The sequence below is a fragment of the Marmota marmota genome, unplaced genomic scaffold, assembly GCF_001458135.2.
Source record: "Marmota marmota marmota unplaced genomic scaffold, marMar, whole genome shotgun sequence".
NCBI lineage: Eukaryota > Metazoa > Chordata > Mammalia > Rodentia > Sciuridae > Marmota > Marmota marmota.
In genome coordinates this window covers 43316178-43332172 of record NW_026000057.1, presented here as the reverse complement: position 1 = coordinate 43332172, position 15995 = coordinate 43316178, and the positions used below count along the sequence as shown (strand labels likewise).

General features: G+C 35.5%; 1 pseudogene; it reads right to left on the bottom strand.

Moving 5' to 3' along the window:
• Positions 1–949: 949 nt before the first annotated feature.
• LOC107141182 overlaps positions 950–15995 on the bottom strand; it is a 29154-nt pseudogene continuing 14108 nt past the window's right edge.

Here is a 15995-nt window from a genome sequence, read left to right as displayed (position 1 = left end):
TTTTTTAAGTTAAGAATTAAGTTAGATGAAATATATTTCCCACATAATGACAAAATAGATAATAGATGATAAAATTATAGATGATTATAATTATGCTATCAAAATACAAATATATACATGTGACCAATTGTATTTTCAAAATGCTAATATAATTTACCCTGTAGAAATTCAAAAATTACACTAATAGAATAATAAAATGTCCTTCTTATTCCAAGATGTAATTTTCCATTTCTTTTCACCACCCACTTCCTCTCCCTGAAGGTAGCTTCTGTTGCTCTCTCCTACATACCTTTCCAGAGTTATTTTGTACATATTCACCTCAAGAGGAAGCTTAGATCCTTTAATCTGCTTCTAATATATATGACAACATGCTTTACAGAGTGATACATTTTCCTTTTGTCACTTAATTATATGTGTTAGAGTACATTCCACATGAGCTTGTAACAAGTACTTTGGTTTTTCCATAATGCGCAGACTGGTCTTATAGACTACATTTTATTATTGATGCCTCTTGTGATCCACATTATATATGGTTGGCTACAATCAGGTCTAAAGAATATAACTTTTTGTTTTTTAAAGTTAAATTGACTCAGGTGGGCATGGTGGCCCACCCCTGTCTTCCCAGCTACTCAGGAGGCTGAGGCTAGAGGATCACAAGAGTGGGCCCAGCCTCAGTCATTTAGCAAGACCCTGTCTCAAAATAGAAGAATAAGAAGGAGAAGGAGAAGGAGGAGGAGGAGGAAAAGGAGGAGGAGGAGGAGGAGGAGGGGAAGGAGAAGAAGAAGGAAAGAAAGAAAAAAGAAAGAAGAAAGAAGGGAGGAGGAGAAGTAGAAAAAGAAGAGAAGGAGGAGGAGGAGAAAGAGGAGGAGGAGGAGGAGAGCTGGGAATGTAGCTCAGTGGTAGAGAATTCCTGGGTTCCATTCCCCCTACCTCAAAAAAAAATGTTTCTTTAGAGGCCAACTGAATTTAAATGACCTAGATAATTCAGGAAATCCCCAAGTACCTTAAAAATATCAAAGGCATCTGAAGCAATATCAAATGTTGATAAATCCACATACTTGAAGAAATCTCTGAATTGGTTAGACAAAATAGGATGGTTTTGGCAAGTGCTTCATGTTGAATACATTCTCTCAGCATAATCCCACAATGTAAGGCAATCCATGGGGCTTCATATCCCTTGAGGAACGTAAACAGAATATGAGGAAGTGCACTAATATACCCCACAGTAGGATTCTGAGTGCCTATCTATCTTCTCAGGATGTTGTTCAATATTTAGGTCACATTTTTTTCCCTCCAAGTCTATCATCAGTAGTATCAGCTATCATCACCAGCAGCCCCCTGTTGTAGAGTTCTTGTGCCAGCTGAGCCACTGCTTCTCTTGGGATTCCTTGTTATTTGTACCACACAGAATTTCTTTCATTGCTTTCAAGATTTTGACACTTCTTCTGAAGCCTTTTCAGTCTTTTGTCTGGCTTTTCCAAAATGGTAATATTGTTTTTCAGAATTTTCACAATTTCTGCTGTATTTTTGTGTGATTTACTAAAGAATGACTTTTTTCCCCGACATATAATATTCTCCTCTTCCAATATGGAATGTGAAGGAAACAGCTGCACCACCACCACTCCAATGGTCTCTAGACCACAGGTAACTCCATTCTGTTTTGTTCTCTATGTTATTGTCTTTTTTCGTTTTGTTTACTTGGATTATTTTGCTTTTTACTTCCTAATGGGGGATTGTTTGCCATTTCTATCTTCTTTAGCATAGCACATTAATTTGATTTATATTACATCCTTTTGTCTTACCTTGTTCTATATTTCCATCTTCTGGTTTTTGTCTACTCACTTTTTCATTATCTATCTCTCTTCCTTCCAACTCCCTATTATTTTCTCCTTTCTTTCTTATTTTATCCAGCCTCTTCTTTCTCTTTGATTTTCATAATGTATATTGTAGCATTCTTTGGCGCATTGAAGTACTATTCCCCTGTTCCACTACAGATGTATTAGAGTTGTAGAAAATGTTTTACTCAGTTTGAAGACTTAGTAGTATATGATTTGGACTTCAGTATTTGCAGTTATAGGTTATCACCAGTTCCCTTTAAAGAGGTAATTGATCAAAGTAATTGATCAAAATACCAAAACACAATAACTGGATCCTTTGACACCCATATACTCTCCTTGCTTGGAACACATAGTAAAGTGAAAGAAGTCTACTAAAGAGTACTCCAGCTAACAGTGGGGAAAATATCCACTTTATCAGATTGGCAAATCTCAACACATAACTACAGAAAACAGGAGAAAACAGGGAAACAAAATACCTCCAAAAATCTATGCCCCTTCCCCAACAACTGAATTCTTAAACAGTGAAGTGGGTAAAATTTCAGACAAATAATTCAGAAAGTTGATGATTAAATGTTCAAGAAACTAAAAGAAGATTTAAGAAATGAAGTGAGACAAAACGCAGTTGGTGAAAATCATTAAAATAAAGCGATGGATAGTCACAAGTCAGCCATGGGCTGTGTGTGGACTATGTTGCACATAGTAGCCTAATGAGGGGATAAATCTGGCATTGGGAACCTCTCGTGGCACTCCTACAGGAGCTGATTACCTGATGCAGGTGAACTTCCCCTTCAAATTCTGCCAGAGACCCCACACAGCAAGTGAGATGGGAGGGACCTGCCAAGATGGCAATCAACCTGCTGACTGCAAGACACCAGGAAGCAAGACACTGCCCTTAGAACCTTATCCCTGCCTTTGATGTACCCCACTATAAATAAAGCAAGCACTGGCTCCATTTTGCCAGAGTATAGAAGCTCTATTGTCTGATTGGCTTTCCCGTCCCACCCCCACTTTTGACACTATTTTCTATAGTCTGTGTTTTTTTTCATCATTCCATTTTTCTTAGCTTTTATTTCTCAACCAGTCCATTGCATTAAGGGGAACACCATTTCATCGCCTGCGCAAGACACGAGTAAGAACAGATATTCTGAAAAACAACCAAATAAATATCCTAGAAATAAAATAATCAATAAATCAAATTAAAATTATAAGGACTGAGGTTGTGACTGAACGGTTAGAGCGCTCGCCTAGAAAGTTCCAGGTGCTGGGTTCCATCCTTTATTTTATTTATTTATTTTTATAAATGAATAAAATGATACCTTTATTTTATTTATTTATAAAAATAAATAAATAAAGATAATGTATCCAACTACAACTAAAATATATATATAAAAAAATTAAAACTATAATAGAAAATATCACTAATAGATAAGTGATATTAGTGATATTTTCTATCACTAACTTTTAGGCCCAAAAGACAAGGTATATAATCTTGAAAACAGCCAGAAATAAAGTAAACATGATAAGAAAGCAAGACCAAAATGTTCAGGAAATGTGGAATAATACAAAAAGGCTAAAATATAAACATTGAGAAAGGAAGTGAGATACAAACTAAGGGTATGCATAGACTTTTTAATGAAGTAATAAAATTCCCAGACCTTGGGGATGAGATGGATAGCAAAATAAGGGAGGTTTCAAAACTCCAAATAGACAAGATTAAAAAAAAAGATACATTATAATTAAAATGCCTAATATACAGAACAAGGATAGAATTGAAAAAGCTTTAAGAAAAACATAGTAGGTCACATTTAGAGGTAAACCAATATGCATCACGATTGATCTCTCACCCCAGGCTTTAAAAGCTACGAGAGCTTGCAATAATGTTTACTAAGCTCTGAAAGATACCAATGGCCAGCCAAGAATACATTATACAGTAAGGCTATCTTTCATAATTGAAGAAGAAATAAAATCCTTCCATGATAAACATAAACTAAAAAATTCATGACCACTAAACCAGCACTACAGAAATACTTCATGCAGAGGAAATACAAAACCAACTTGAAAACCAGCAAACAAATGAATCTCATTAGAAGAGTAGCTTCATACAGGAGAACTAAGTCCAAATAAAACATTAGAAATAAATCAAAATGATAAGAAATAAAAATAATCTCTCTATAACAATTTTTTTAAAGAGAGAGAACGAGAGAGAGAGAGAGAATTTTTTTAATATTTATTCTTTTTAGTTTTCGGTGGACACAACATCTTTGTTTGTATGTGGTTCTGAGGATCCAACCCGGGCCGCACACATGCCAGGCAAGCGCGCTACCACTTGAGCCACATCCCCAGCCCTCTCTATAACAATTTTGAATGTAAATGGTCTCAATTCTCCAATTAAAAGACATAGACTGGTAGTGTGGACTAAGAAAGAAGATCCAACCATATGTTTTTTACAAGAGACTCACTTTACAGGGAAATACATGCATAGGCTAAAGGTGAAAGGCTGACAAAAAGATATTCCATGTAATTGCAGACCAAAAGCAAAGAAGAATAGCTACTCATATCTGACAAAGCAAACTTCAAGACAAAATTAATCAAATAGACAAGGAAGGTTACTTCACACTGGTAAGGGGATTATACAACAAGAAGATATAGTTATAGTAAATATTTATGCCCTAAATGCCAGTGCACCTACTTGCAAAAAATAAATACTACTCATGAAGAAAACAAGGATGTCCACTCTCAACACTCCTATTCAATATAGTTCCTGAAAATCTAGCCAGAGCAATTATGCAAGAGAAGGAAATTAGAGAAATACAAATAGGAAAAGATGAAGTCAAATTATCTCTGCTAATAACATGCTCCTATATCTAGAAGATCCAAAAAACTCCACCAAAAGTCTTCTGAAGCTGATAAACAAATTAAGCAAAGTAGCAGGCTCTAAGATCAATAATATGCTATTGGTATCAAAACAGACATAAAGACCAATGGAATAGACAAGAAGGCACAGTGACAAACCCACACAGTTAAAGTCATCTGATCCTTGACAAAGTGTAAAAAGCATACATTGGAGAAAAAATGCATTTTTAACAAATGATGTTAGGAAAACTATATATTCATATGTAGAAGAGTGAAACTAGATCTCTCTTACTCTGCATAAAAATCAACTCAAAGTGGGCTAAAGAACTAGGAATTAACCAGAAACTTTGCAACTGCTAGAAGAAAACAAGGTCAACACTCAAACAAATTGGTGCAGGCACCAACTTCATTAATAAGACTACTAAAGCACAAGACACGAAACTGGAAATCAATAAGTGGGATAACTTCAAATTAAAAAGCTTTGGCACAAGAAATGAAACATTTAAGAGCATGAAGAGAGAACGTACAGAATGGGAGAAAAATTTTGTCAGTTTTCCAATAGGAGATTAATATCCAGAATATAGTTTTTTAAAAAAAACCTCAAGGATTGGAGTTGTAGCTCAGTGGTAGGGTGCTTGCCTAATAAGTGTGAGGCTCTCTGTTTGATCTCCAACACTGTAAAAACAAAACAAAACTAAAAACAAGAACTGAAAAATTTAACAGGAAAAAAAAAAAACCAAAAGCCCAGTTGATAAGTGAACAAAAAAAACTAAACAGACATTTCTCAAAAGAAGAAATACAAATGACCAACAAATGTATAAGAAACAGTTCAGCATACATAGGAATTATGAAAATGCAAATAAAAATTATACCAAGTTTTTACCTCACTTCAATTAGAATGGCAACCATCAAGAATACAAATAATGAGCCAGGTGTGGTGGCACATGCCTGTAAATTCCAGCAACATCAGAGACTGAGTCAGGAGGATTGAGCTTGAGGCCACACAGTGAGATTCTTAGTAACTTAGGTAGAACTTGTCTCAACACAAAAAAAAAATATAAAAGGGTTTGGATGTAACTAAATGGTAAAGCACACCTGGGTTCAATCCCCAGTATGCCCCCCAAGAAAGAATACGAATAATAATAAATTATAGAGAGGATATGGGGGGAAGGGTATACTAATACATTGTTGTGGGCCTGAAAACTTGTACAACCACTTTAGAAAGCAGAATGGAAATTCCTCAAAAGACAAGGAATGGAACCCCATGTGACTCTGATATCCCGCTCCTTGGTGTTTATCCAAAGAGCTAAAGTCAGCATCTGTAGTGATACACACATACCAGTGTTTATATGAACACCTGGTCAACACTCAAACAAATTAGTGCAGGCACCAACTTCATTCAAAATAGTCATTCACAATAGTCATTCACAATAGTCAAGTTATGGAACCAGCCTAGGTATCCCTTAATGGACAGATGGATAAAGAAAATGTGGTATATATACACAATGGAGTTTTATGCAGACATAAAGAATAAAATTTTGTCCTTTTCTAGTAAATGGATGGAACTGGAAACATCATGCTGAGTGAAATAAGCCAGACCTAGAAATCAAGGGTTGAATGGTCTCTGTCATATGTGAAACTACAGATAATTATAGTAAGAAGAGAGAGAGGCAGGGGGGAGAGAAAGGAGGAAAGGAAGGAAGGAAGACTCATGAAAATAGAAATAGAACAGTGGTGTAGAGAAAGGGGATGGGGGAAGAGGAATGAGAAAGAGGATGAACAAGAGGAGTGGAATGAACCAAATTATATTACGTGCATGTATGAATATGTCCCAATAAAGTCCATTTTTATGTATGACTATAATACAACAATTAAGAAATATTTTTTTAAAAAGAATGAACCCCTAAAGTTTAATAGTAGTTCCCACAGAATCCCCTTTTTTTGTGATTTTCATTGTCAGAGTCAATACATCCACCTGAATGTCTCTACAGCATCCATCCCCTCTGCAACATTTCAAAGTGCTCATCTTCCCCCAAACTTCACAAAATGCATGGCATTTCCCAAATCACTCTTACCAACCTAACATATATGTCTGTTTTACTTTTCATTTGTTGGCCAGTGAGTTTTTTCCTATTAAATGTTTATTAGTCACTTGAATATATATTCTCTTATGATTTTAAAAAATCATCTTGTTCTTTATGTATTTTAAGGGGTATTTTTCTTTTTTTTCATTTTAAGAGCTTTGTTAAGGAATTGATATTTTGTGTCAAATACACCACAAATATTATTTTACCAGTATGCTATTATGCTCTTAAACTCTTAATTCAAATAAAATATAAATCACACACTTATAATCTTTACACACTGAACACACCCAAGTAATTAGCACCCACATATGGAAACAGAAAAATAGGCCACCCAGAAACCTCTCCATTCCTTCTAGTCGTCATTGCTCCAAGAAGATAATATATATTTTAGCTTATAACAACATAGGCCATTGTGTTTGTTTGTTAAACCTCATATAGTTAGAATTATTCTGCAGGTGCTCTTTCATACTTGCCTTCTGTCACTCAACATATTTCTGAAATTTATTCATATTGCACTCATTCTATTGAATTCCATTGTACTCTTCTGGGTGACACAAATCCTATTGGTGACAGTACTTAGATAGTCTCCATTTTTGGAGAATCTGGGTGCTTCAACAACAGAAGAAAAACCAAGAAATTGAGAAAATGAAATATTTTAAAATTAAGCAAATTTCTCCTAGCTGAAACAAAACAAGCATTCAGATTAAAAAGAACTACCAAGAAAAAGAAGGACAAATGAAATAGACCCAAAATTGAATAAATCTATTTGGAACTTAAGAACATCAACAATAAAATCATCCAGAAACAGGGAGAGAACAGGTTATATCCAGAGCAATAAGAATCACAATGGCATCTCACTTTTCATCTAATACAGTATAGGTAAGACGTAATGAATCAATGCCTAAGAAAATGTGGAAAAATTAATCTATCCTAGAAATCTATATTCATATGCATCATTAATAAACCTGCAGGTAAAGATTCTGCCATTCAGCAATACAGAGATAATGTAATTATTTGTTTCTAAAATTGATCTAACCTTTCTAACAAAATTCCTATTAAATCCATTGTTTCCAGTTCTGTTTCTTTCCAATATCTCAATTTATCCCACATAACACAGTTTCTTTAAGATTTCCTCTGGCCAGGCTTAATGGCACAGGCCTGTATCCCAGCAGCTTGAGAGGCTGAGGATCGCAAGTTCAAATCCAGCCTCAGCAACTTAGCGAGGCCCTAAGCAACTTAGAGGACCCTATCTCTAAATAAAGTATAAAAAGGTCTTGAGATGTGGCTCAGTGGTCAAGCACCCCTAGGTTCAATCCCTGGTACAAAAATAAGAAGAAAACAATGATTTCCTCTACCTCATAACACTTTTCTCCCCTCCAACCCTAATAACATAAAAGAACCTCAGTAGAGGAATTCATATTGGTTCCTCTACCCATCCTCAGGTCCTCTGGGATCCTTAGGGTTGATTCTTATTTGCCTGGTGGTCCTCCTGGTTTCCTTAGCTAATGGCTGTGTTGAAGAATTGTATTTTATTCTCTGGGATCTGGCAGACCTGGGTGAACTCTTCTTTCTGATGTAAGCCCACATTGGCTCCATCTAAGCCCATCTTTCCAGATCTCATCAAAGTCTTCCTCTGACTTTTGCTCAGTTCACATGACTGCACACACCAAGCCACCCCACTGTGACCCCCACGGCAGTCTATCTGGTTTTCGCTTTAGCTACTTCTCTGTTCCCACCAGACAATGAGGAACTTTCACACAGGGGTCTAGGGAGCCACTGAAGTCATCCATTCCACCCTTTCTCTCCTAACCACACTTTGCCTCCAGAGTCACCCTGCCCTGCTTGTGCCAGAATGTATTCCTGTAGATTTCACCTGTTTAGGGCTTTCCCTTAACCACAAAATACTGTAACTTTCACCCAACTCATGAGAAGCTAGGGAACATTGTGAAATGGATGTTTCTGAAGCTTCTCTTTCTTTTTTCTGCCCACAATCCACTAGCTGAAAATGGCTTTCATTTATCCTACTTCTTTCCAGGCAAAGATCACTCTCCATCATATTCTCCACATCCCACTGGACTTCTCTCTTTTGACTTATGGTGGTAAAATTTCTATGAAAGAAAAAAGAGGAAACACAACATATATTAGTTTAATGATCTCAAAATATCTACCTACTATAAGTTAACTAAAATAGATATCAAAAAGAGTAGTAGTTTTTATTATAATCATGTGAATATGTAGATAGTTTTTGACTTAAAATTGTTTGACTTGGAATTTATCAACTTTACAGTGACACAAAGGTTATGCATATTCAGCAGAAGCCATACTCCAGGCTTTGAATTTTGATATTTTCCTCAGCTAGCAGCATGTGATATGATACTCTCTCCACATACTTGAGCAGAGGTAGTGAGAGGCAGCTCCCAGTTACAAGATCATAAAGGTAAACAACTGGGACTCTGAGCACACCGTGTTGCAGAACTATGATGCTTGATAGGCTAGATGTAATTAATGCATGTTTTAATTAGTATATTTTCAACTTATAATGGGTTTATTGTGCTGGAACCTTATTATAAGTCTAGGAGCACCTGATTGGGGGTGAAAAGTCACATGATTAAATAAGTGAAATAAAAATGCCAAAAAGTATTGCTCACGGTAAAAGGATTGGTCATTAGGAGGACAAGAGCATGGAATTATTGCTTTCTTTTTTAAATCATCGTGTACTAAGTAATGTACAGTTTTACCAACTATGGCTTTTATTTCTTCATGTTTATTTTGCCATTAATTGCTGATGAATAATTTCCAGGACTTTGCCTTCCCTTCCACTGAATCTCAAAGTAACCTTCTTTGGTTGGAGCAGTCTGGCACTCTTATTGAACCCAGACATCTACCTTTGTGTTCCTTTCATGGTCACTTTCCTTCACACACTTCTGGACAGTATCTCAGCTCCTATTTTGTGGGTCTAATAATACACACATTATTCTCGTGGCAAGAATCCTTCCTCAACTTGTTTGACATTATAGATCCTTCCCGCCAGTTTTACCAAACTAACATTTGTGCAGTGTATGTGGCATGAGAAAGTCATTTAAATGTTTTGAATCTCAGTGTTTCCATCTATATAATGGAGATAAGATGGTAGGTCCATGAAAGACACTGGTGATACAAAGACATACTAAGTCTAAAATCTTGTACCTAAATGTCTTGAGTGCTTGGCTAATTTTTTAATATCCTTAAAATAAATAATAAAAATAAAATGTATAATATGCCTGTTTTAGTTTGGATCTGAAATGTTCACCAAAGGCCCATGTGTTAAAGAATTTGTCTCCAGTCCCTAGCACTATTGGATGGCAGAACTTTAAGAGGTGAGGCCCAGTTAGAGGAAGTTAGGTCACTGAGGACATGGCCTTGAAGGGGATATTGGGACCCTGGCCTACTTCCTGTCTTTCCCTCTTTGCTCCTTTTCATGACCCTCTTGAGGTGGGTAGCCTCTTCTGCCAAACCCTCTTGCCAGAATATACTGTCCTGACACAGGCCCAAAGCAATGTGACCAAACCAGGGACTAAATCCTCTGAAACCACAAGCCAAAAAAATTCCTTCTTCTTGAATGTTGATTTTTCTCAGGCATTTCATCAGATTGATGGAACACTAGCACAATGCCTAAGGTTTACTTTATTATTATTAATTTCCCTGATAAATAGGGGAATTTTTTTTAAAAATCACATCTAGTTGTCCTTTATATTTTATTATATTTTGGTTGTTGATTTTTCCTTTCTTTTTTTATCATTTAGAAATACAAAAAGCTTTCTTATATTACATCACTAAGTTAAGTCCTCTCTATCCATAATATCTCTTATAATTGTCCTATCAGGTCAAGGAATTAATTTTGTCTTATTACTATTTAATTTTCTGTGATATTTATTCTATTTTTTTGTCTTGTGCAAATTTCAATTCTGCTATTAAAATCCTGGTTTCTTACTAAAAATGACATTATTTTCTTATTTCCCAAAGCTTCCTTTTAATTTCTATCTTTAATAGTAAATAAATAGTCCCTCACTGTTTTCCTTACACTCATGAGTTCTTGAATTTTTTACTAGCTCAATGTAGAAAATTTTGAAAAGTTCAATTTTTATGTTATAAAAACCTTTTCAAGTTCATATTTTTTCACACCTTGACTTCTATATTGTATTCCTTTTAATGTTAAACTGTATTTCTATAGACCTCAGTTTGTTGGGGCTTTTTTTTTTCTTTGTTGACTCATTTGACTCATTCTAGAGAGATTTATCCAGACCAGATGTTGGCCATAAACAGAACAGAGGATGCTTTGGAACCATCCACTGACCACCTGGATGTTATTACAACACTATTCTCACATGTAAAGCTTTGATTGGAGGCTGGTTGAGAAAGTTTCTCTTCCCCAGTTCAGTAAGCCTGGAAGCCTCAACAAGAAGCCAGAGCTTAAAAGAGGAGCTCCCTCTCTATAGTCATGTTCCTCTTTTTAATGAAGCTGTAGCACTAATTTCTAAGTTACTTTCCAACATTTCTGCTGTGCATGCCTCTCTGTCAAGTAAAAAAATGTGATTCTATCTGCCCTACTTTCCAGTTAGAATACTAGCCAGATCAAAGAGAAACTGAATCACCCTGCTGGGTTTCCTTACTGGAACCGCGACCTTCCCTTACAGCTTCTTTTTTAATAGAACAGCAGAAATATGTCTATGTTTAGGCTGAGGTCTTCCTTGTCCTTACATTCAGAAGATTGTTCTCTTTTCAACCAAAGAGAAATAAATCACATTGTCAGTAAAAAGTGTAGAGAGCATTATAAAAATTTAAAGAAGAAATTTATAATTTTTTCCTCTCCATATTTTGTAAAATCAATATTTACTCCTTTTTAAATTTAAGTAATCTATAGGGGAAAGTTAGATTTCTTAGATACTCTATTCTCATATTCTGAGTGTTCAGGTACTAATAAATAAATGTGAGGAATGCATGAAACATTTGCCTTTGGCACATAAGTGATATGGTTTACTTAATCATCATGACTTTTTTCCTGGATCCATTTGCATTAATTGCCTATCCCTGTGATTTTGCCTTGCTTATCTCTATATCACAGGAGAAGGGGGCTGTCCGGAGAGAAGTACTGAGACCTATTTAATCCCAGATTCTGCGTCTCTTGGCTTCTGGTTGGCTCTGACACAGGAAGGCACTGGTGGGACATTGCAAAGTGGGAGAAAGGAATAGGCAGTCAGCATCTTCCCTTCTCTGGGCCTTGGGTGGCATTTTCAATTCTCCAACTCCCTCCTGATTGGCCTGTGATGACTGCATCTCACCACAGTTGACCCTGCACTCTGGGATTTGATAAAACTGCCTCTTCTCTTGGTTTCCTCCAGTCTAGGATTGGTAGTTTCTGACAATTGTTAAGTTCTAAATTTTCACAGCATCCCAAGGGCTTCTTCTTTCATCACCTTCCTAAACATTATCTACATTAAATTCCTTCTGTTTAAAATTCCTAGCACTTTTCTTAGTTATACCCTGAATGATACCCAAGTCATTAAATTAGTATATAGAATCGCCAACTAAAGAGGATTCTCTTTAGAGTTATGTCTTCCAGTGGGTATTTAATACTATTAATGGTTAAGATAATAAAATGAAAATAAATGCACATTTTCACTTTCTTTCTCAGATTTCTCCTCTAATAAATAAATAAATTAAATATTGTTTTTCCTATGAAGGAGTCTTCCTACTTTCCCTGGTGCTGGGGGTTAAATCCAGGGCTTTCTTCTTGCTGAACATGTGCTCTGCCACTGAATTAAACCCCCCAGTCCCCAAATTTTAAAGAGCTATAGAGGGCCAAGAAATACTTTTGAAATTATCCTCTATATAAAATAATTTTCACAAAAATTAATTTTCTGTCCATTACCTTACATAAATACTAAACAACTAAGTATCTATACATGATTCAGTTACAGACTCTCAAGTCACCGATTATATGTCAATAAATCAACAGTTGAATGCTTTTTAGAAACACTAATTTTAAAATATTAAATCGTATGGTGTTGCTTATTTTCTAAACAACAAAATGTTTACTTATAATCTTTACACTTTCTATTTTTCATAAAATGAAACATCTTCTTTTTATTAGAGTTTCATAATTATACATCGTAGTTGGAGTCATCCCAACAAACTCATACATGCATGAAAATCTATCTCAGTTAATGATCCCCCTTTTTTCCTCCCACTGCCCCTCCCCTTTATCTTTCTCCTTCTAAACATTTTCTTAATTGTGAAAGGGTCTGATTTTATCCCTATGTTAAGCAAAGGTATTGATCCCAATTTTTAAGTTGAATAATGAATGATAAGCTTATATATATATATATATATATATATATATATATATATATATATATATATATATNTATATATATATATATATAAATATATAATATATACTTAAATATTATATATATTATATATACATATATATATATATATGTATATATATATACTTCAAGTATATTTTACAAAAATTATTTTAAACAGGAATATAATTCATAGTCAATAAAAACCAGTCAGAAATTTCCCTTACAGTCACTTAAAAACTGAAGCAATGCCAATAGGTCTTGCCTTGTAAGTACAGAAAGGTCCACTTGCACAGCTTCTGCTAATGCAGTCACGTTTTCAGTGGGCCAAAATATTTCAAGTTTTTGCCAACAGACTTGGAAATTTCCTGTAATTATTACATCTGGATATTTTGCTAGAATAATGTATGTGAAAAGATTTGAAAAGTTTATGGATAAATTGATATGATAATTGCTATGGCTTTGTTACATTTTATAATTTTATTACAGTTCATGGGCTTTGGTTATGTTCTTTGTACAAGGCTTGGATTCATTTTTTCTTTGAAGGTCTCTGCTTCTACTTACACATTATGTTTTTCTGGCTAAATTGTTTAATTTGCTCCCTGGTTCTTTATCTCTAGCTAGAATTTCATAGGTAGAATAAATTGACATCCCAACATAGTGGGAAAATTTTGCACATACTTTACATGATCCGTGTTTTTATCCATACAGAAAAAAAAAATTTGTTCAGTAAACTAATACTAGGAGTTTCTTGATAGTTGCATATACTTTCTGCCCCAAATCATTACTCAAAATGTTATTCTGTGATAACATCAATGGTGTTTTCCTGGTAATCCAAAGAATTTTGGAAATTGGAAACCAATCAACCCTATGTTAGCCCAATTTTAATCCCATAATGGGGGTAAAGTTGACTTTCTTGTTTTATTAGACAGATGGTTATCAAATACATTAACAAAATATCATTAGAACGTAAATAAAATTAACCAGCAAACCACTGTAATCATGGTTCCTGCAAAACAGGATGGAAGTGGTATTTCTGCATGGATAGGAGTGTTAAAGTCAGTTATAAGGACTTTAAAAGAATGAAAAAGTTAATAAAGAAATATGGAGTGGCAGAAGGGATATTTGCCTGGTAACTCTGTTGTGGTGTAAATAATTTAGTAGCTGCAAAATTCCTATGTTGAAATCTAATATCCAGTGTGTTGGGATTAAAAGGCGGGACCTATGGGAAGTGACTAGGTCAAGAGGGCTTGAGCCTCATGAATGAAATTAGTGCTTTTATAAAAGAGGCCTGACAGAGATTTTTTTTTAATCTCCCTTCCATCATGTGCCAACACATAGAAGTGACCACCTATGAAAAACCCACCCTCACCAGACACCAAATCTGCTGGTGTCTGAACTTCAACTTCCCAGACTCCAGAACCGTGAGCATTAAGTTTCTGTTGCTAATGAATTGCCCATTCTAGGGAATTTGGCCATAGCAACTCAAGTAGCCTAAGACAATTTCCAGCCCTGACTTTTTTCCCCACTGCATTCTGATACTGAAGCTCGAGCTGCAACATTATTTCTGCTTTGACAGAAGGATCTACCTTAGACTGCTAATAGGAGGAGCTAGGAAACTGGAAGCCAGGAGAAGGGAAAAGAGTCTTGTACCTTACCATTTGCTCCCTGGCTTCCTCTTGCTTCCATGAGTATCACCCTAGGAAGGCATTTGTTTCACCTGAACAAGGGAAGCTCCTTCCCATGGAAAATATTGATTCCAGGTTTCAATTTTTTTCAGCACTTATAGGACCAACTTCATCAGGCACTGCCCCTCAGAGGCACAAACAGCAGTGGCTGGTGCTTCCGCTGCTTCCAAAGTCTCGTTCTTAAGCCCCATGTAGTGCCCCTTTATGTTTCTAAGTTTTAATGATTCCTGTCTCTTCCCTAAGGGTAGTAGCTGTGTCTTACAGTTGCTACTTTCATGAGCACTTATAAAGTAGTTCTCTTTTTTACCATTTCAATAGCTTAGCTACTAGCTTTATGCCTTATTAAGAATTCATCTTATTAAATTCTCTCTGCTTAAATACATACAGTCATTTCTGTTTCCTAACTGGACCATGGCTGATATACTTTCAAAAGATGAAAGGAGATTATGAATTCTTCTTTACACAATTGTAAAATCGATCCTACCAAGGCAAAAAAGGTACAAAGAAGGAACCCAGGATGGTAGGAATAGAAAATCATGGAAAATAATAGTGGCCATAAAAACTTAAAGCAATTTTATTTTTTAGGTTTGCATTGCAATTAGGAGGCAAGACAATGAATGTGAAAGAATTAAAATGAACATGACCTTGAGGGGAGTTCATAGCAGGGTGGTTATGAACTAGTGCATCATCCAATTCCCACTTTACCTCTGCTCCAAAGTTCTCAGTGTGAATTTCATAAAGATGTACAAACAAATTAAGAATAAGGACTTCATGAGATATTTAGTGTTAATAATACAGCACAATAAAACTAATATTTGTATCTTTTTATTAAGTTTACTTCAATAACTCAGTTAAATTTTTTTTTGTGGTGTTATGGTTTGGATATATGGTGTCCCTCAAAAGCTTATGTTTGAGACAATACAAGAACGCTCAGAGGTGAAATGATTAGACTGTGACAGTTGTAACCTAATTAGTAAATTAATCCACTGATATGAAATAACTGGATGCAAATAGCTATAGGCAGGTAGGGTATGGCTGGAGGTGGTAGGACAATAGGAACATGCCTTTGGGGTTTATATTTTGTCCCTGGTAAGCAGAACTACCTCTCAGCTTTCTGGTGCCATGTCCTGAGCTGCTTTCCTTTGCCACACTCTTCAGTCGTAATGTTCTGCCCAGAGATAT